Here is a 10,917-nt window from a genome sequence, read left to right on the forward strand (position 1 = left end):
CTGGGATTTGGAAAAAGGAAGTTTTATGAAGGGCATTCAAAGCTGCAGTTAAAGCTGCTAGGTGAACCTTAATGGAATGAAAATTAAGGCCAGATTGAGCCAAATACAGTAAGTATAGGAGGGTGACATCCTCTTTGCAGGATGGAGGGTCTGCACCCTTAGACGTGCTCCAAATGCAGAATTGTTCCATTTGTATGCATAGGAAGTCCTTGTAGAAGGTCTTTTTGCCTCTTTTAGTATCTCCATGCAGTTCTGAGGCAGGTTTAAAAGTCCATACTGCACTAGCTCAGGAGCCATGCTGCCAAATTCAACGACGAGAGGTTGGGATGCACTATCTGCCCGCCGAACTTAGTGAGAAGGTCCGGCCGACACAGAAGTCGAAGATACGGCAGGAGAGACCGGTGGAGGAGGTTGGTGAACCACCACTTCCGAGGCCATTCCGGAGCAATGAGGATCATCCTGGACCTGGACTGGGACAGCTTGATCAACACTGCCGGGATCAGGGGAATAGGTGGAAAAGCATAGAGAAAGCCGTTCGACCAGTTGATCCACAGTGCATTCCCCAGCGTCCCTGGTTGGTAAAACCTGGAGGCGAAGTCTCGGCATTTGCTGTTTTCTGCATCGATGTCTGGAGTGCCCCACCTTGCGAAGATGTCTCTTAACACCTCATCGTTTAAGACCCATTCGTGATTTTCTTGAACAAGCCTGCTGAGCGCGCCTGCCTGAGCATTCTGCACACCTGGCAGATGGATCGCCGTTATCGTCAACAGCCAGTACCAAATCGCTTGTGCTTCCTGAGACAGTGTGCGCGACCTCGAGCCCCCTTGCTTGTTGAGGTAATACATTGTCGTTGTGTTGTCTGTACAAGCAGGGAACTGGTCCGAGAGAACGGGTGGAAGGCCTTCAGCGCTAGATGAACAGCTGAGTTCCAGAAAATGTATGTGCTAAGTGGATTCTGTCTGGGACCACGTGCCTTGTATCTGGAGATGGTCCGAATTTGCTCCCCAGCCGTGGAGAGACGCATCCATCACAATGGTCCGAGTCTGTATCTCTTTGTGGCAAGGAATCCCTTTGAGATTGACGGGTGAGCACCACCACTTCAGGGACTGTGCAGCGTGTTGCGACAGTTGAATCATGTCCTTCCAGCTCCCTCGTTTCTGGTCCCACTGATCCTCCAGACATTCCTGCAGCGGCCTCATATGTGTGCGTGCGGAGTGAGAAAGATACACGAGGCCATCGACCCCAGGAGAGAGGATACTGTCTTCACCGTTGCCGAAGGAATGGCCCTGAGCCTTCAGAAGGATCGATAAGCGCCTCTCCTCCGAATGACCCATGCTTGCCCTGAGCGTATTGATGGAGGCTCCCCGGTACTGCAGACACTGAACAGGTGTCGGTACAGGCTTCGACATGTTGATGTGGAGACCCAACTGGTTCAACAGAACGGCCGTCCTGTTGAAATGAAGCTGCGCTTCCTGGAACGTGGATGCTTTGATTAACCAGTCGTCCAGGTATGGATAGACGAACACCTTGTTCTTCCTCAGGTGTGCCGCAAGTACTGCCATGCACTTCGAAAAAGTTCTTGGCACAGACTTCAGTCCGAACGGCAGAACTGTGTACTAGTAATGATTTGTGCCGACCAGGATCCGCAGGAATTTCCGATGTTTCCTTGCAATGGGTACATGGAAGTACGCGTCTTGCAGATCTATGGCACATAGCCAGTCCCCTTGATGCAACTGAGGATAAATCTGGTGCAGGGACAGCATGCAGAACTTTTCTCTGCGAATCCAGTTGTTCGCTTGTCGCAAATCCAGAATGGGCCTAAACTCTTTTTTGCGCACAAGAAAGAACCTGGAGTACAGTCATTTTCCTCACTGAGGAGGAGGAGGAACCAGCTCTATCTGTCTTTTTTTTAACAGGGTATCGGCCTCCACTTGAAGTTTGCGCAACAGTTATTGTGAACGAACTGGTGGAATAGCTGGAGGAGGGCTGACAAAAAGTAGACTGTATCCATTGCAAACAATATTCAGCACCCACTTGTCCAGAGTTATTTTTCTCCACTATGCCAGATAGTTCTCAATGCTTCTTCCCACCGGAGTGGGTAACAGACGAGGGGGAAGTAATCCCTCAGGGCTTAGACCCAGCTGGACCCTTAGCCCCTGATGTGGACTGTCGGTTGCCTCTGCCCCTTTGATGCCTCTGAAAGGGCTGCCGGTGAAACTGCTGTTGTTGTCCAGCCTGACGACCCTGACCGCGTTGGAAACGCTGTGAATAATGACGTCGTTGGTAGGGACGGAAAGTCTTGCGGTATTCTTTAAGCTTCTCTAAGCCAACAGCCTTGAGTGTCTCCACTTCTGCCTTCATGCGAGCTATTTCCTCGTCTGCATGGGCACTAAAGAGAGTGGCACCCGAAAAGGGCAGGTTAGCAATCCTTTGCAGGGCCTCCGGCTTCAGGGAGGTAAGCCGCAACAATGAGTGACGCCGCAGAGACACCCCATTACAATACTCATGGGCTGCCAGGAGGGAGGTGTCCGCAGCCACACTGATGATCTGGTTTGAAACCATCATCCCCCTCAATTGAGGACCTCCTGAAAGTCTGTTGGAGAGACTCCCACAAGGAGCGGTCATATCGGCCCAGGAGAGCAGTCAAGCTTGCTGCCTTCATTGAAGTGGCTGCAGTGCTGCAGACTTTTCTCCCTGCAGAATCCAGTCTGCGGCTTCCTTTGTCCGGTGGAAGATGGGGCCATCGAGTGTTGCTTCTTTGCCGCCACCACGATGACCGAATCTGGAGGAGGATTCACCCTCAGGAATGCCGGGTCCGAGTCCGGGGATCTGTACTTCTTTTGAAGTCTCAATGGAGCTTGACTTCACTGTGACAGGCGCCAGAAACAGTTCCTCCAAACCAGGCACCAAAGGAAGCAGCGGACGCGAGAGTTGCTTCCGTTGTAGCATCTCAAAAATCACAGACGTGGATGAGGTAGGCACAGACAGTGCTGTACCCCGCTTCGCTGCACCCCTTAACAGCACCTCCTGGAAAGTGGCAACGTCATCGATAGGGGACACCCTCGGAGGCGGAGAGTCTGACAAGGTTGGAGAGTACCTTCCACCACTCGAGGATTCTGTGTCCCTCGTGTACCTGGACCATAACCTCTTGTGACGATGACGATGGTGAGACCTGGTAGAGGATCTGCGCCGGCTGCAAGAGCGATTTCTCGGTCGGGACCGAGATCTCGGCCTTCTGGGCACGTCCGAGACCAGCGGCACAGGCTGTTGCCGTGGAGGAGCAGGCCTCGAAGAGGGAGCTCTGCAGGCAGTGACCCGCGACAGCGAACGTCGGTGCCGCCGTGACCTAGAACTGTCAGAAGTGGGTATGCTGACCACAGAGGGTGAAGAGCTTCTTGAAGATGAGCTCCAATGGCGTCTCGACGTAGACTTCCTTCTCGACGTCTACTTTCTAGACGTCAACTTTCTAGACGTCGAATCCCCTCTTGACGTCTACTTTCTCCTTGGCGTCGACTGTCTCCTCGTCGACGGCGACTTGCGCATCGACGTTGACGGCGAACGGTGATGTTGCCTCAACGGCGAGCACCGATGCCTTTGGGACCCAGATCGACAACTATGATGTGTCGACGTCGACTGTAATGTCCTCGACCTCAGAGTTCTCAACGTCCTTCCCCTCGATGTAGATCTTAGCAACGTTTAGACCCAGAGCCCTGGGTCGACTGGGAGCATATCTCCGTCATACCTGGTCTCCACGTCGTAGCCATCGACCGGTGCCGTTTCTAAGCCTTTTCTTACTGGGGAGCCCCCCCCCAGAGGCCGATGCATGGGTTGTGGTAGAGGAAAAACTCTCGCCATGCCCAGAGGTCCTACCTGCAACCTGTTGTCTCCTCTGCTCCAGGCCTTGAAGCCGGATCTTCTCCCTGTCATGCAGGGTCCTCCTGGAGAATGACTTGCAGATGACACAGGAGTCAGGAACATGAGAAGCTCAATGCTCCAGGGTCCTGCTAGCAGGAGCTGGAAAAAAAGAACTGAAAGTAACTTGCCTTTGCATCATGGGATACTGAGGGTCTCTGGAGGGTTCCCTAAAGGCAAGGTACCCATTTACAGACACATAATGGCAGCCTATGGGGCTTGTCTGTCCAGCCCTTCCTCTCTATCATGACAAAGGATTTTTGTGAAGGGGAGTTTATCTAGGTTCACCTAGATACATTTTGATATTTCTGGCTATCCTTTTCACTTCAGAATGAAGTACTGGCCAGTGTAGCCTTGTTAACTTCAGGCTGCATTATTTGTCTTTGATTTTCTCTTAAGTGTCTATACAGGACTGCAGAAGAAGACAACTTAAGAGACTATTTTGATTGCTCCGGGGTCCACTCACATGGGCGGAACTATTCACGTGATTATGACTACATACAGATATCCCCCTACTACAGAACAACATAGACATGAAGACTTATTGTCTTTGACCCCAAATAATATGCCCTAGTTTCTTCCTTGGTAGTCTGCGTTTGAATTGTATTTCTCTAGTCAACTTGTTGATAAATGCTGCTGCAGCAAGTCCATGCTTTGCTTGTGAGACAAAGTACATAATCCAGAGGGACCTTATTTGGTAGTATGTGCCTTTAGACCAACAGGGTAGGACACAATCAAAACCTTTAAACCAATGCCTTGACAGAGGTCCTGCAGCCTAAGTGTCTCCAACTTGGAAACCCTTGCAGCCTTTCAATGAGGCCATAATGGATATCCTTCTGAGCACCTGGTCCAAGCCCTGCACAGGGGCTCTTGTGAATTGGACAATGGCCCGCCACCGCCCTGCACCGGGCGCCCCAGTTTTCCCCACCACCTACTCTGCCCCACAAAGCTTGGTGGTCCAAGCTTCCACTGGCACGTTCCCTTCCATACCCCCGGAGAGGAAATCCAAGAGACTGGAACGCTTTGGAAAGAAAACATTTTCTTCCACCAGTCTGGCATTACGGGTTCTGAATACCATATGCCTTTTGGGCCTTTATTCCCATTCGATATGGAACACGGTTGTGTATGTACTCTCCCAAGCTATCTCAGATGGGAGAGATGCAGAAATGTTCACCATATGATGTGGCTTGGACACAACCGACTCGCTGGGCAGAGCGATTTTCACGACTGTGGCCATAAATTGTCACTCCTGGCTGAGGACATCAGTTTTTTCGGGGATGTTCAAACTAACCTTATGGACATGCCCTGTGATGGCTCCTGTCTCTTCGGAGACAAAGTAGATGCTGCCATTGAGCGTTTTAAGGACTTAACGGACAAGTTCTTGGGCCACACCACAACAACCCGGCCTGGATCTGCTATTGTTCCTTATGTGGCTATGGAAGGGGCTACCAAGTGCTCCAACCCTATTCCAGCCAGAGGGCCCCACAAGCTCAGCAGACTGGGAGGCCAGAAGTCAAGTCAAACCACGATCCCCTCCTCCACTGCAGAACCTTCCTAGTCCAATACCCCAGGATCATTTACGACCAGTAAGTTGCAGAACACACAATCATCTCCACCACTGGCGAAACATCACCTCGGGCAGGTGGGTATGGCAAATGGTCTGAAGGGGCCACTCCCTACCCTTTTAGACTATCCCTCCATCTAGGCCTCCAGTGTATGATTGGTTGACGGAGGATCACCTTGCTCTGCTCCGCAAAGAAATCATGACTCTCTTGGTGAAGGGAGCAATAGAGAGGGTTCCCAGGCCAGAAATAGGCTGTGGTTGTTATTCCTGCTATTTTCTGATCCCAAAGAAGGACGGAGGCCTTTGTACTATCCTCTACCTCAGAGCCCTCAAAAAGGAGAAGTTGAAGATGCTCACCCTAGCTCAGGCCCTGTCTGCCCTGTACCAGGGAGACTGGATCGTAGCAGTGGACTTGCTGGATGCCTAGTTTCATATTAACCCCCCCCCCGCCCGCCCATTGTTGCTACCTGCGGTTTACGGTAGGCCACAAGCACTTTCAATTTGAGGTGCTCCTCAACGGCCTCACCAGCGCCCCTCGTGTGATCACTAAGCTGATGGCGGTGGTTGCAGCCCATCTGCAGAGATCAAGAGTTTCAATCTTCCCCTATCCCAATGACTGGTTGTTGAAGGCAGGCTCGTCCCAAGCAGTCTTCTCCTACCCCCAGACTACGGCAAACCACCTGCATTCGCTGGGGTTCACTATCAATGTGCCAAAGTCGCACCTGATTCCCTCTCTGACACTCCCTTACATTGGAGCGGTTGTGGACACAGTGCAATTTCAGGCTTATCCTCCCAAACGGCAAGTCCAGGATATTCAGGCTATGATACCGAGGTTTCAGCCTCTATCCTGGATTTCGTGAGAATGACTCTGAGGCTGTTTGGCCTCCTGCAGCCTGCTGGTGAACCATGCATGGTGGCACATGCGGGCTCTGCAGTGCGACCTGAAGTTCCAGTGGGCACAGTATCAAGGAAATCTCACTGACCTGGTTCAGATGTTGGAGGACACTATGCAACGACCTGCAGTGGTGGCTAACCAACCACGATTGGGTCAGAGGCAGACCCCTCTTCCTTCCCCACCCAAATCTCACAGTAGTGACGGATGCGTCTCTTCTGGGATGGGGTAGGTGGAGAACAGAGGACTCTTTTTACCATCCATAAAGGGAAGGCTAGTTCAGGTGTTCACAGACAACACTACTGCCATGTGGTATTGCAACAAAGAGATAAGAGACAGAGCTCTTGAGGCGGAAGCCGAGAGCCAGAAAACGCTAATTTTTAAAGACTACTTTTAGAATTATTGTGTGTGTGAATATTGTGATTGCTGCAATTTTTAAAGAATACTTTTAGAATTTGTGTTGTGATAACTGTATTCCCCAAAATCTTACCTACTGCTCCCTGGTGATTGACCCCCTCGCGCAGCCGAGTCAGGGGCTGAGGACAGCCAGCGTGACCCCCGGGCAACGCCCACTGAGTTAGGCCACGCCCCCCCTGCTCACGCTACAAATACGCGCGCTTTCTTGCCAGCGCTTGATAAGAGACAGAGCTCTTGAGGTGGAAGCCGAGAGCCAGAAAACGCTAATTTTTAAAGACTACTTTTAGAATTATTGTGTGTGTGAATACTGTGATTGCTGCAATTTTTAAAGAATACTTTTAGAATTTGTGTTGTGATAACTGTATTCCCCAAAATCTTACCTACTGCTCCCTGGTGATTGACCCCCTCGCGCAGCCGAGTCAGGCGCTGAGGCGGGCTGAGGACAGCCAGCGTGACCCCCCGGGCAACGCCCACTGAGTTAGGCCACGCCCCCCCTGCTCACGCTACAAATACGCGCGCTTTCTTGCCAGCGCTTGATAAGAGACAGAGCTCTTGAGGCGGAAGCCGAGAGCCAGAAAACGCTAATTTTTAAAGACTACTTTTAGAATTATTGTGTGTGTGAATACTGTGATTGCTGCAATTTTTAAAGAATACTTTTAGAATTTGTGTTGTGATAACTGTATTCCCCAAAATCTTACCTACTGCTCCCTGGTGATTGACCCCCTCGCGCAGCCGAGTCAGGCGCTGAGGCGGGCTGAGGACAGCCAGCGTGACCCCCCGGGCAACGCCCACTGAGTTAGGCCACGCCCCCCCTGCTCACGCTACAAATACGCGCGCTTTCTTGCCAGCGCTTGATAAGAGACAGAGCTCTTGAGGCGGAAGCCGAGAGCCAGAAAACGCTAATTTTTAAAGACTACTTTTAGAATTATTGTGTGTGTGAATACTGTGATTGCTGCAATTTTTAAAGAATACTTTTAGAATTTGTGTTGTGATAACTGTATTCCCCAAAATCTTACCTACTGCTCCCTGGTGATTGACCCCCCTCGCGCAGCCGAGTCAGGCGCTGAGGCGGGCTGAGGACAGCCAGCGTGACCCCCCCCGGGCAACGCCCACTGAGTTAGGCCACACCCCCCCCCCATCGACCATATTTAATCATGTGTTGTTTCCGGAGGCGCAGCGGACGGGCGCAGCGGGCGCGCCGGCGGTGCGCCGAAGGCACGCCAAAGGCAAGCCCGTCTGCGCCCGTCCGCGACCTGACGGGACCAGGGGCCACAACCCCTGCCCCCCACCCGATCCAGGTCAGGACCTACAGCTCGGCCGCCATAAAAAAGATCAGGCCCTCTACTATGGCGCAGTGCCCGCTTTCCTTCCCCCCAGCCGAACTTCCCATGCAATGCCCTGGCTGCAAACACTCCTTTGACACCAGCGAGTCGCCAGCCACATCCCAGGAGTACCAGATGTACCTGCTAAACTGCCGATCCCTCCCTCGGCACAGCACTCAAATATGTCTACTACTAGAAAGCTACAACCCAGACGTTATCTTTCTGACCGAGACATGGCTCATGTCTCATTCAGACCCAGACATAGTCTCGGCCCTACCCCCCGGGTTCCAAATCTATAGACTAGACCGAACTAAGGGAAGAGGCGGAGGCCTGGCCATTATTCTAAAAGACAAAGTACTGTTGCCGTACCACTACCGAAGCTATTCCGGAGTGCAAGAGTCTAGCATTCAGCATAGACTTCTCCGCGAACAGCTCCTTCTCTGGTACTCTGATATACCGCACCCCAGACTCAGGAAAACTGTTCCACAAATCTCTCCCTGACATTATTGCGAACCGACTCCTAATCTCGGCTAACTATACGGTTCTAGGAGATCTCAACCTACATTTTAACTCCCCTACAGACCTTGCCGCCAGGGAACTAACTGAGGACCTAGCAGCCCTACAACTGATCCAGTTGGTAAAATCCCCCACTCATGAAAAGGGGAACTTACTTGACCCAATCTTTAGTAACTGCACCAAACTAATGGTCGGGCAACCTATTTGCCTCCCATGGTCAGACCACCTTCTCGTCCCACTCACCTGGTCCACCACCAAGCCTCCCTCACTGATTCCCCTACCCATAACTAAGAGAAACTGGAAAAAACTTCTTATAGAGCCTTGGACAACCAACCTCGAATGTTCTCGCCCACCCCCCTGCACAAACCCCAACCAAGCAAATAACAACTATGAGGGTTGGATCAGGGAATCACTGGACATGATTCTTCCTTTACGTAAATCCATCCCTAAAAGGTTACACAAATCCGCTCCTTGGTTCTCAGACTCTCTGAGAGACCTAAAACGCCTCTGTAGGAAAAAAGAGCGAGCCTGGCGACTAGACTTTCTCCCGGAGAAAAAAACCCAATATAAAGAGACTATTAAGGCCTACAGAAATGGGGTCAGGGCGGCCCAGGCCTCCTACTTTGCAGACCAAATAATGGCAGCAAAATCAAAACCCAAGGCAATTTTTCACCTGGTCAAAAAGTGCATCATTGTCAACACTGCCCCCCCAGTCCCGAAAACGTTAGATCAGTGCAACGAACTTGCAGACTTCTTCCACAACAAACTCACTCAGATCTATTCTGCTTTTTCGCCAGCAGCCAATAGCTCAACAACATTCAATCAGACTTCTCCAACTAACTCCCCCCCCCCCCAGGACAGCCTACGCTGGACCACTTCTCCCCACTAAACCTGGAGACATTGCAACAATTGGCACGCCAAGTTAAATCTGGCTCCCCCCTTGACCCTGCTCCACCGGAAATACTGCTTCAGGCCAGCCAAGCCATTTTTCCCGTGGTACTAGAGCTCCTCAACTCATCCATATCTTCCTGCACAGTACCCACTGGATGGAAGACAGCTATGGTACGGGCTCTGTTAAAAAAGCCCACCCTCAACCCAGAAGATCACTCCAGTTACCGCCCAATCTCACTACTTCCCTGGGTAAGTAAGGTGCTGGAGAAGCACATAAATATCCAGCTGACACAATTTCTGGAGAGCCATGCACTCCTTGACCCATCCCAGACAGGTTTCAGGCCCAAACATGGTACTGAAACCGCCTTGCTGGCAGTCATCGAAGAGTCCCGAAGGATACTGGATCAGGGAGGTTCAGTGGCAGTGATCCTCCTTGATCTAAGTGCAGCCTTCGACACTGTCAGCCATGCCACCCTGCTGAACCGTCTGCGCAACATCGGTGTTGGAGGCGATGCTTTAAAATGGCTTGATTCATTCTTGCACAATAGATCCTTCCAGATCTTCGACGGCGACACAATATCAGCCAGTAAACCCTTGAACTGCAGAGTACCGCAGGGCTCTTCACTGAGCCCTGCGCTCTTCAATGTTTACATGAAACCATTGGCTGGGCTCGTCGAACCATCAGGCATAAAAATCGTATCATATGCTGACGATACCCAGCTAGTGGTCTCACTGACTCAGGAAGGCGCCGGTCACACCTCAGGAAGTCTGATGAACTGCCTAGAGGACATAAAAAAGTGGATGACATGCTCCTCCTTAAAACTGAATGGGGACAAAACCGAGCTCTTGCTCCTAGGCCCCGCATTACCCACATCACTTACCTCCATGTGGCCTGGATGCTTGGGTACCCCCCCCCCACTCCCAAAGAATGCGTAAAAAGCTTAGGAGTATGGCTGGACAAAAACCTCTCCTTTTCCACCCAGACTACTTAACTTCTCCGCCATCTGTTTTGGCTTACTTAGAACATTAAGGAAGGTCCTCCCCCTCCTCCCTATGGAAGCCAAACAGGTGGCAGTTCAGGGCCTGATTCAGTCCCGGCTGGACTCAAACAACGCCCTGTATGTGGGGGCCCCTGAGTCATCCATGTGGAAACTACAGGTGGTCCAGAACTGCGCAGCCCGCGTCCTGCTACAGATTCCTAGGACACAGTCCGCAAAACCCGCACTGAGCAGCCTACACTGGCTCCCAGTGAGACAGAGAGTGGCATTTAAGGCACTATGCATTGCCCACCGAGCCTTCTGGAAATCAGGCCCAGTGATCATTAACAATCTGGTCACTCAATACCACCCCAACAGAACCCTACGGTCCACAGAGGCCTTTCTGGCCGTAGTCCCAAGAGTACG

Source organism: Lissotriton helveticus, chromosome 12, assembly GCF_964261635.1.
Source record: "Lissotriton helveticus chromosome 12, aLisHel1.1, whole genome shotgun sequence".
NCBI classification, from domain to species: domain Eukaryota; kingdom Metazoa; phylum Chordata; class Amphibia; order Caudata; family Salamandridae; genus Lissotriton; species Lissotriton helveticus.